A 12,402-nucleotide genomic window follows, 5' to 3' on the forward strand; every position below is an offset into this window, starting at 1 on the left:
GTGGAGAAATAGCTTTTTCTACTTCAAATCTATGACAACGTTCAGCAAGCATCACATGTTAGCATGCCCAGAACATTAGCCTTGCTTTCTACTTGGAGAACAGCAAATCGCATAACAACTACCATTACCAGCATCACTCCTAGGATGTCAATCTATTCCCTGGCTTGCAAGTATTGATGCCACCAAGGCCCACATCAATCATATAGACAATGGGTAGAAAATGGAGAAAATAGAGAGCAAGATCTTCAGATGTTAGGCTGATCCTGTGGCATTGTCTTACAGCAGGATCAGGAGGAATGCATACATTTCTTCCTCTTGTCCTACAAGAAAGGATATCATTTATTATTCCATTAGGAGAAGATCTAGTAGCAAGGCTGGCTAGATTCTATAAGATATATTCATGATTAGAGCAATAACAAGCCCCAAAAGGGAAGAGTACTTCCATGCAAGTATACATCATCGATGCAGACTGTGAGGGCTCTTTATCCAGCAATGCATTGTTTGTGGCCCAAAGCTGCTTTTTGGTGGCCATGACAGGATAGCAAGTTATGCATGCTTGTCATCACCAATGAGTTAGAAACTTGCCTGTTATACAAAATGGAGAAGGGTCTTTCAGATAAAGAGAGAACATATGTAAAGTTATAGGTGAGTGAAATAGTGGCATGCTTATTTATGGGTTTATATAGGCCCTTGTTTATTTCTTAGTTCTCAGGTATAAAATCTACATTTGTCTTGAAAAATTTCTTGAGATAGAACATGCTTTGAGGGAGGAAACCGTCAGCAAGCAACCATGGCCGGGCTTCCGAAGCTGGTAGGCGTTCCCCTTAAGGTTCGGAGGTTGCACATAAGGGGCGGACAGGCGCTGAGCACCTGTGGCTGATGCCGCATCTAAAGGACCCGTTCTAAGGCCGCAAAGGTGGAGAGTTATCGCTGCCGCAGCGCCTTCAATCTCCTGGAGATGAATGAGAAGCATCACATCCTCAGGCCTGGTCTCCGGGTGCTCGACTGCGGGGCCGCTCCGGGAGCCTGGAGTCAAGTGGCAGTGCAGAGCGTCAACGCCACAGGCGCAGATTCCAGCTCCCCCGTGGGTTTCGTGCTGGGGGTCGATCTTCTTCAGATATTCCCTCTGGTGGGAGCAACCTTTCTATGCCCTGCTGATGTGACTGACCCCAGAACTTTACAGAGAATTTTAGAACTGCTTCCCAGAAGGAGAGCAGATGTGATTCTGAGTGACATGGCACCGAATGCCACTGGCATCCGAGACCTCGATCACGACAGACTCATTAGCATGTGCCTTACCCTTGTGGACATGGCTGTGGACATCCTGCATCCGGGGGGGACACTGCTGTGTAAAACCTGGGCCGGAAGTAAAAGCCACCTGCTGCAGAAGAGACTGACCCAAGAATTCCAGAGCACAAAGGTCGTGAAGCCGGAGGCCAGCAGGAAAGAGTCTTCAGAGGTGTACCTGTTAGCCACACAGTACCGTGCGAGGAGAGGCTCGACGAAGCAGTGAGTCTGGCCTCCCCTTCCGGGAGCGCTTCTGGCCCGGGGATCCAAGAGTTGTGGATATGAACAGCACCCTGAGGCACCTCCGGGTCGTGAAAAAGTGCTAAGGATGGGCAGTACAATGGCTCAGTGAGTAAAGGGGGCTTGCTGCTAAGCCGGATCCCCTGAGTGGAGTGTCTGGGACCCCTGCAGCAGCAAGAGAGAGCCAACCCCTGGAAGTTGGCCCTGACCTCTCACATGCTCGCACACACATAATGTGCACAATATGAACTCATATATTGGCAGGGTTAGTTTCTGGCAATTTGACACAAACCTGCCTGTGTCTGGGAAGAAAGAATCGGACTGAGGAATTGCTTTCATCGGCTCAGGCAAGCGGAGTGTGAGACATTGTCTTGATGAGTGACTGATGGGGCGGGGCGGGGCGGGGCGTGCCCTGCGGGGGTGGAGCCTTCCCTAGGCAGGTGGGCCTGAGTTGTATGAGAAAGCGGGTGAGCAAGACGGAGGAAGAAGCCAGTAAACAGCGCCCCCCATGGTCTCTGCTTGAAAAAAAAAAAAGAACATGCTTTGATTATCAATTTTGAACTTCTACATCTCTTTCTGTATAGGGGCATTGATAATGTAAGCTAAGTACATGATTTCTTTCATGGATTCACTTTAATAATATGAAGTATATGCCTGACTACCTAGACATTGATTAACGAGACATTGTGATGTAGAGTTGGATAGTGAATATTCAAGGTTCCTTCTTGGTGCAATCTCTTATCTTTCCTGAGATTTGGCTGCTTGAGTATTTCATTATATGAACTGTTCACCATGCTTCTAATAAGTACCCCACTGGTCCAGAGTTTTATTTAATTAATTTATGCTACATTTATTTATCTGTGTATGTATGTATGTGTGGGCATGCATCCTACAGTACTCATGTGGAGGCTAGGGGACTAGTTCAATTCAGTTGTTCTCTCCTCACACTATGTGGTTCTGGGAAATTGAACTTGTGTCATTAGGCTTGGTTGCAGGCATCATTACTCATTGAGCCTAATTGTTTCTGGATTTTAAAAATGGTTTTATTAGCTTCTGTTAGATTTGTCCCTGCTAGGTCAGAGACAACTGACTATATTGTTGATATCACAATAAATATGAGTCTCATATTTCTGGCAGTTGCTTGTCTTCCAAATCACATAAGGGCAACATTGAAGACATTTAGATCAGTAGTTGTCAACCTTCTTAATGTTGAAATCCTTTAATACAGTTCCTCATGTGGTGGTGACCTCTCAATGGTAAAATTAAATTTGTTACTATGTCATAAATGTAATTTTGCTACTGTTATGAGTTGTAATGTAAATATCTATATTTTCCAATGTCTTAGGTAACCTCTCAACCTACAGGGGTTGAGACCCACAGGATGAGAATCCCTGGTCTAGATAAATGCTTCAGACAGAAAGGAATTTATTAGACATGCTAGTGACCTCCTAGGGTACTGGTGAAGGGAGATAAGTATTAACACCCACTCATGGACAGACAGTTAAACCAGGATATTATTAGGACCCTGTAACATATGAAAATTTCAATATTTTTTTGGTTTGAGGACCCTAGGATTTACCTTTAGACTGTGTTTCATCCTTCTTAACGTAATAAAGAGGGAGAACAGAGAAGATCAGAACTGTTGGTAGTATGATGGTATTTTAATTAACAATACATTTTATTTAATTAAGAGGGAAGACATACCATGAATATTTTTTAAAATGACTCTATCTTATATTTAGTGTACTATTTTTATCTTGTCTTAGAATAATGTGAAAAGATGTAAAGGACTTTGATGAGCTTGCATTATAATGGCAATATTGGCAGGATCTGTTTTTCATGCTATTGTGATTGTTTATCATTCTACTGTTGTCTCAATGCCTTTGTAAATTATGGAAAGCCTGTTTCCTTTTTATTGGAGAAAGTATACAAAATAAAACCTTGAAAGGACAAAGTAATTAAATATAATGGAACTGCACACAAAAGACATTGTAGAATAATGCAACTGAGTATGTTTTAGATAAAGTTACTTAAACATATTTAGCACTAGTGTAATTTTTATATTGGATTATTCTGCAAGAAGGCAGGCAGTAATATTCAGTATGTTTAGTTATTTTGCAGTCATATGTGTTCAATTACAATTATAGTTTGTAATAATATTCATCAAAACATTAACATGACAATTAAAACTGAATTCAATTATTAAATAGTTCAGTATTTTCTTTTTCTTTACTATGCAAAACCCAGCCATTTTATTGTACTTTAGTATAATTGAATAACTTCAGAGTTCAATGTAACAATGACCCAATACAATTATCTTGTTTGATATGAGAACACTGTATAGGCCAGAAGGTCTCCATGGGAATGTATATCAGAGAAAGTCTCAGTTGTGTGCCATGCTGCAGCAGACAGGGGCCTTGGTTCTTGGAAGATGTAAAGCTGCCATGTGAGCCACAGCCACCTTGTTCTTTGGATTCTGGAGCATATCCCTTACTTCCATGAAGACATGATTTGGAGTGCCCACTTGGGTGGCACTACCATCAAAGGAACTGGTTTTGGAACCAAAAGGCTTGGCTTCTCCCCAGGTAGAATATTTTCTTAAATAATACATTCAGTAAAATATTTCAGAAACTTTTGAAAACTAAATGTATGTTCATGTAGAAGTGTATATCTATATATGCATGTACACACACATGGAGAGAGAGGGAGAGAGAGAGAGAGAGAGAGAGAGAGAGAGAGAGAGAGAGAGAGAGGAGAGAGAGAGAAGAGAGAAAAAGAGATACACACACATGCACAGAGAGAGAAGAGAGAGAAAAGAAAGAGAGGAAAAAAGAGAGAGAAGAGAAAGAAAGAGAAGAGAGAAGAGAAAGAGAGAGAAAAGAGAAAGAGAAGAGAAAAGAGATAGAGAGAAGAGAGAAAAGAAAGACAGAAGAGAGAAGAGAAAGGAAGAGAAAGAGATAGAGAGAAGGGAAAAGAGAAAGAGAAGGAAGAGAGAGAAAAGAGAGAGAAGGAATAAGAGAGAGAAGAGAGAAAAGAGAAAGAAAAGAGAGAAGAGAGAGAAGAGAAGAGTGAGACAGAGATAGAAGAGAAAGAGATAGAGAGAAGAGAGAAAGAAGAGAGGAGAGAGAAGAGAGAGGAAAAAGAGAGAGAGAAGAGGAGAGGAGAGGGGAGAGAGACTAGGAGAGAGAAAGGGAGGGAGGGAAGGAGGGAGGGAGGGAGGGAGAGAGAGAGAGAGAGAGAGAGAGAGAGAGAGAGAGAGAGAGAGAGAGAGAGAGAGAATGCTAGGGCTGCTGCCTGGCATCTGGACTCTGTAATAGGGACCTGCAGAGGTAAATCTACTTGTGATAAGAATAGAACTTCACCAAAGGGTTTTGTGAACCTTCTGGGTAAGATATAGGCCATGTAGAGAAGGGTGAAAAGACAAGAATTATAAATAAGTCATCAAATATAAGGAGTCTAAAGAATGTACACTACAGACATACTACAACATACTTAAAAAAAATAAGGAAATCAAAGTTAGTACTTCTCAATTGCATGCTTTCTTACAGTTTGTGCCTCAATGTAGTGTTTAGTTCCCAGATCAGGGTACTTTGGATTTAGAAAGTTGGAGGACACTAGCAAAGAATATTCAAGTTTGGTATCAGGAGAATGGGCCCGAAACTATGCCTCCTGAGATTTTTTTTCTTATTGGAATGTGCTTATACAGACTGACAATTTGGTCAAGAGTCAACCCAAATCCTAACATCTGCAAATGGGGATCCCTCATGGAAACCTCTACTTACTAATTAATGAGACTATGGAAGACATGGGAGCTCTTCAAGCTGGGTCATCCTCCACTTGTACTGTTCCTAGGGATGGTAATACCGTAGTCACAGGTTTACAGGGTTGTTTCTTTACTACTCTTTTGATTCCACTAGACTGTAAAAGATGTGCCTTTAGTCTTCCGTCTACAAATTTGAGACAGTCATATCCTAAATAGTATTAGAAATTCCTCCCTTAAGGTATTAAAAATAGTCTTACCCTTTATCAGTATTTTGTAGATATGGCTTTACAAAAAAAATTAGAGATAAACATTTACTGGTTTATTTGGTTTAATGTATGGATGGTGTCCTCATTTACCACAAGGAGAGAGCCTCCCTACAAGAAGTGTAACTGTTTTCTCAGGTATCTTTCTACCTATGAGCTTAAATACAAGTACAACCCCCACTTAATTACTTGGGTCATGTTCTAAGAGAACACAGGCAAAGAGACATGAGCCTTTAGAATTAAGGCTAGATAAGCTCACAATGTTAAATGATTTTCAAAAACTCTTACGAGATATAAATTGAATTCACCCATACTTAAAAATGACTACTGTTGGTCTTAAGCCCTTATTTGACATGTCCAGAGGAGATTCTGATAGTAGCTTGATTGTTGTTATTTCATATTCAGAGGAGTGGACCAAACTTCACCTGTTGGCCGTTTACCCTTTGATGTAGTTTTAAGTCATTTCAAAGATTTTCAGAAAAAAAAAAAAAACAGCTGAATTGAGACAACAAAAACTGATAAACTGGTACTGTTCTTGCAGCAATGCATCCTTGGCTAGGAGCCCTAAACCCTTGGCTAGGAGCCCAGCCTCACCACTGTATGTTTCTTTCTGACTGGTCTTAAATGTATGAGTTTACTATGTTCTGTATGCCCTGTTTAAAAGATTATTGGCTTATAAATTGTTGGGTATGGTTAGTCATCTGTAACATCTGTAAAAGAATGTTAGCTTAAAACTCAGAGTTGGAACTGCTCTGGGTAATAACACATGGCATGAGCCAACCAAGGAAACAGGTTTCCAAAGATACTTTTAAACTAGAATAAGATTTTTATATAATTCTTGCCCTGTCTTAAAAAATGGGTTTATCAAAGATAGGATTTAAAACAATGCTTGTTTAATGAGACATTAAAACTATACCTCTATGCATTTATATATAAGAACATACCTTGCTGGCAGCCGAACTTTAAAATATCAAAGTAATCTACTCTGTTCTGATTTTAGAGACACTAAGTTGTTAACACTTTTAAAATTTGGTTTTGTTGTCTAAAAATTATGGTTATACTCTATATCTTTACTCTTAGAAAGAAGCTCTGTATCTTCACTACTTTATCTTGATATTGTAAAAACACACCATTCAGGGATTTTAAACTTCTTTTTATTAATGATTTATTTATTTATTTTAAATTTTATGTACATTTGTGTTCTGCCTGAATGTATGTCGGTGTGAGGGTGTCAGATCCCCTGAAACTGGAATCACAGACAGCTGTGAGCTGACATGTGAATGCTGGGAACTGAACCCAGGTCCTTGGGAAGAGCTCTCAGTACATTTAACTCTTGTGCCTTTTCTCTAGCCCATGATTTTAAACTTCTTTAAAGAAAGTTTTGGAGTTTTACAGAAAATTAAAAACTGAAGTTTTCATTCATTTATTAATTAATTCATTCATTTTACATCCTGATCACTGCCCCCCCACCCCCCATGTTCCCGGTCTCCCTTCAAAGAATCCCTTTCCCCATCCCCCTCCCATTCTCCTCTGAGACGGTGAAGGTCCCCAACCTTGGCACATCAAGTCTTTGCAGGGATAGGCACATCCTCTTCCACTGAGGCCAGACAAGGTAGCCTAGTTAGGTGAACGTGATTCACAGTCAGGTAACAGCTTTAGGAACAGCTCCCATTCTAGTTGCTGAGAATCCCAAATGAAGACTGAACTGCACATCTGCTACGTAAATTTGTGGAGGGCATAGGTCTAGCCAATGTATGCTCTTTGGTTGGCAGTTAGGTCTTTGAGAGCAAAAAACTGGATATTTTAAAACAAGCTTTTAAAAATGTTTAAATTTATTAAGCTATGGGACATTTTAAAGTTTATCAGATACTCTAATGTCTTTAATAATATATAACTGTGATAAATATGCAAATGAATAAATAAAAATTAGGGTCACAGCTAAATATCAGAGACTGAAGAATTCATATCTTATGATGCAATAAGACAATGACCTAAAACAGCCTGACAAAGAACTTGGGGCAGTTTCTCAACCTATGAGTCACAACTCTTTGGAGGTCAAAAGACCTTTCAACAGTGTAAAAACTTCCAATGTGCTTTGAACTGTGGGCTGAGGGTATGCTTGTGTTTTCTACAGGATGCTGACTCCCCTATTTGGGTGTCTAACCTGATCCGACCTGATGTAGGGCCTTCCTTTATGCTGTATTAACAGCTGAGCCAACAACGGAATACATCTCCAACTTCACGATATGAAGACATGAGTCAACTGCAGATATTAACCATCCTGATCATGATCCAGAAGCCATAGTCTCAGAGTTGGTAACACACTTCAATGTCTACACTCTGAGGGAGAGTACCAGGAAACACCACTTTTGGTTACTTTTAGGTTTAATAGAGTTAATAAGGCCTAACACCAAACGTCTTGAAACATTAGGGATACAGGCTCTTGTTCTACCTCCCTCTGCTATATTGGTGGAAAAATAAAAAGTGCTTTAATAACCTCTAAATCCAGTTCCTTTTTACTGTACAGTATTCCTTTTGTATGGTTATTAACTGTACTAATTCCTCTTGGGAAGAAAGAACTTTTGTTTTGGCCAATCAGTGTTCTTATGTTTTATTACCTGTAAATCTAAGCCAGTCATAGTTTGATGACCCAGGCATTGATGCATTTGATACTAACACCAATGTTCTTACTCCAGACTATTTGCTGCTGTCCTTATATTAGGAATTATTGCTATGATTTGAATTTTGGCATTGGTCATGGCCTCTGCCACAGCACGACTTTAACAGGTTCATACTGCAGAGTATGTTAATCAGCTTCCAAACAAATGAGTCTTTGACACTTGTTACTCAGATAAAATTGATAAAAACCTATAGGATAGGGTACATGCTTTGGAAGAAGCAATCATATTTATGGGTGATTGAGCTGAAAACATTAGTTAGACGATTTCCTGTTGTTCACAACTAAAATGGATCTATGCCACTCCACTTCCATACAATGCTTCTAAGTTGACTTGGGCACAAGTAAGGTTCCACCTCCACAGCCGAAGGAACAATTCAAAGCTAGATATCAACATGCAGTCTTTATATCAACAATTTACAACAATTAATTTAACTTCTGCTCCTGTGGTTGCAAATAGATTCTTACAATATCTCACTCCTTTTGTATCAAGGCAGAATGTTTTGTTTTATTGTCATCAATTAAAGAGTAATCCTTAGAGCTGTGCTTACTTTGATTCTTTTCCTCACAGTCATCATCTGAAGACTTAGAAATGCCATACGTGCCACACAATGATATCTACATACCCTTACATTAGCGAATAAAAAAGGGAAAGTTGGCACAGCTATATCTAATGGGAGCAGCAAAAGTCATAAAACCAGCACAGCTGCTTGACAAAGATCCAGCAAAGCTGAGCTGGGTTATGCAATAGCTGTTATTCAGTCTTCCACTTTTTGTCGTGCTCTCCATGGAGTTGCATGCTTGGGGGCTTTTAATATCTGTACAACTTGGAGATATTGGATTGATGGAAAATTTCTTATGAATTATTTATGCCATCTCCCAGGAGTACTGCTTCTAAGCTTCCTGAGAAAGTCCTGAGCACAGTACCTCTCCTGATTTTAGGGAGATATCTTTATCTAGATCTACTTGAAGGTCTTTTTCATGTCCTGAAGGTTGTGACTCAAATAAAGATGCCAGAGATCTCCTTATGAGGCTCTGACTCCAACAACCTTTTAGAAAATCTGTCCCTGTACTTACTCAGGATCAGGAAAATCAGAACACAGTTAACTTAAAAGGGTAAACAAGATTCGGTAGGCTAGAGAAGCTGACAGCAGATCAAATTGAAAACCTCTTTCTACTATATGCTCAGGGAATTATGTGTGCTATAAGTTTGGGGGCATCCTATGGTATGCCCCTCCAGGAAAAGATACAGCAACAAAGTTAGATTTGCTGGAGTTATCTCTGCCTTGCACAGGGACTTATACTGATGGACAAAGAATGCTGTGGAAAAATGATGCAAGAATGAAGAAGTATTAAAACCTTTCTTTCTTAGAAAAGTTAACTCGTATAGGGCCACTGTGGTGTCATATGACCAAGGAAGAAAACAATACCAAGATTAGACATATATATATATATATATATATATATATATATATATATATATGTATTATAATTGGCAGAAATTGAATAATAAGTGCAATAGATTTGTCCTGAAGTCTTTTCTTGGGCTTACTAATAATAGGCACTCTGACTATTAAAAGTTAATAGTACACTATTTGGGACATAACAATCTTCCCAGGCTGGCTGGAGATTTTCTTACTGTCTAGTGACCTTGATGCTGCAAGATTCATAAAAGTTGGGTTATGGGGTTGGTGAGAGAAAATGATTGTAAAACCAATAACTCTGTTCTGTCATGTTTTATCAAAGATGACTAAATTATGACTAAGAGGAAGTTAAAAACACATGTCTATGGACAAAAATGATATGATCTATGCTTTTGAACAACATGAATCTATCCCTGCCCACTGAGTTCTGACTGCCAGTCAGCCAGGCTGCAAGATTCACCCTGAACACCCTGCCTTCACAGACTCTTTAACTGCAAGACCTGGCCATTGCCTGGGCTGGCCAGCCCAGGAGGAGGAGGGAATAGAGAGACAGAGACAGACAGAGATAGAGAGACATAGAGGCAGAGAGACATTATAAAAAGCATGAACAAGTATAAAGGGTTAAATACACATGCTAGAGGAGCAGCTGCATTATTGTCCCTGGTAAAGTACAATCAATAGTAACATGGAATACAATCAAGGACTTGGTTGATAGACACACCAACTGTAGATGTAACTGTCAAAATGCTCTTAACATGTCAAAAAGTAGACACTGTAATTCTATTTGAATTCTATTGTGAAAATCCTGTATTGATGCTTTGGTCATATTTATTAATCAACCAATCAACAAATTCCTTTCATTTTAAAAATAATTTTTGTTTTATCTTTAAATGAAATAAAAATTGTTTTTAAGAAAAAAACTCTAATGGGAATTGTTTAATGGGCTGGTGAAAGGTATATTCTTAAATACACACTTGCCTAGTTTATTAGATTGGCATGAAAGAAAATGTGTTTTATCATGTTATCTTCATACATGTGTAACATTTCTCTATTTTCACTTTTCTTCCCCCAGTGACTTTTCTCATGACTTCTCTTTGCTTCCAGCTTGTTCCCTTCTTTTAGTGTCTTCAAGTTTCATGGTGGAGGTCGTTATCTCTTTGGTTTAGTTTATTCTATAGATACTTAATATTACAGCTAATATGAATGAGTTTCCTACCCTTTTCCTTCTCATCAAACTCATCTATATACAGAAAAGCTACTTATTTTGATGTGTTGATTTTGTATTGTGCTCTGATAAAAATGTCTATCAAATCTGTGGGTTTTATGGCACAATTTTTAGACGTTTGTCATCTGAAAATAGGGATAAATTGAATTCTATTTTTTCCTCTTTGTATCCCATTTTATATCTCTCTCCTGCCTTATTATTGTACCTGTCTTCAGGTACTATATTAAGTAAGAGTGGAGAGAAAAAAGCTCTCTTGGCTCATTCTACAGCTTATCAGTAATTCTCATTCTCTTCATTTAGTATAGTATTGATTAGGAATGGGCATATTGTAAGCTTTATTATGCAAAGTAATATTCTTTATATTTCTAATTTTCTCATGACTTTTGTTTTAAAGGGATGTTGAACTTGGTTAGACATTTTCTGACTCAGTCGACATGATCATGTGTTTTCTCTTGTTAAGAGTTTCCTTGTGTTAAACCACAGTGGACAATGGGTAGATTGCTCCTAAATTTGATTCACCCAATGGTTTTCGACTTGGTGGTATGAAACTTCAGATAAATTCTCAATTGATGAGCACCTTTCTCAGCTACAGAAGTCTGGTTTATCCATCCTTAAATGCCCTTCACAGCCTAATCTAGCTTCCTGCTGTGTGTGCTCTTTGGCTCTAAAGTGTCAGGACCTCCTGCTCTCTAGAACTGCCTTTTTTTTTTTTACTTTTTTGTCCCCCAGTGACTGTGACATGCCAAAGGCTTCTTTTGGATGACCACTGAACTCAGGCCTCTAGGGTAGGTACCTCCGTTTTTAATAATAGGTTCCCTCTCAAGATAGTGTATAGCCTCTATCCCCTGCCCTCTGCAGGACAAATGAGGTTTCCCTTTGCTTCAGTAGAAGGAAAGTCATTGTCACCAAAACCCAAAGAGCTGCGTGTCCAAAGCTGGGTTTAGCTTGTTTCCCTGTGTCTTTGCCTGTGTTCATTTCTACTATCATTTTGCTTCCTTCGTAGATGTCTGAAGCTTTTTTCTATTTCTGTCTTTGGGATAATATCTGTTCTTTTTCTGACTTGTCTGGCTCACACAGACATAGTCTCTAACCCTTTATCTTCCCCAAAAGTCCCAATATGTTATTTTTCTTTTCTTTGCCTACAGATAGGATCGATTCCAGCTACTGAGATGCAAATACACAGAGATACATAAGAGAGTCTGCAAAAAGCTGATATTCTAGTGGAGGATATCAGATGTCAGTAAAAATAATTCAAATACATTATCTTGTATATATAAGCTTTCTTAAGAGTCTACTTTTTAACTATTAAATTGTGTGTGTATGTGTGTGTGTGTGTGTGTGTGTGTGTGTGTTGGGGGTACAGATGTTTTCAGATGCCTGCTAAGGCCAGAAAAGAGCATTGTATTGGATCCCCCGGAATTGGAGTTACAGGATGTTATGAAGTTGCTGTTGGTTCTAGGAACTGACGTTAGGTCATCTAAGAGAACAGTATACACTCTTAACTGCTGAGATATCTCTCCAGC

At 39.0% G+C, this 12,402-nt stretch overlaps 1 pseudogene; it reads left to right on the forward strand.

Moving 5' to 3' along the window:
* Positions 1 to 790: 790 nt before the first annotated feature.
* On the forward strand, positions 791 to 1,514 carry LOC114610965 (annotated as a pseudogene).
* The last annotated feature ends 10,888 nt before the right edge of the window (positions 1,515 to 12,402 follow it).

Source organism: Grammomys surdaster, unplaced genomic scaffold (genome assembly GCF_004785775.1).
Source record: "Grammomys surdaster isolate TR1022 unplaced genomic scaffold, NIH_TR_1.0 126066, whole genome shotgun sequence".
In the NCBI taxonomy this organism is placed as follows: domain Eukaryota; kingdom Metazoa; phylum Chordata; class Mammalia; order Rodentia; family Muridae; genus Grammomys; species Grammomys surdaster.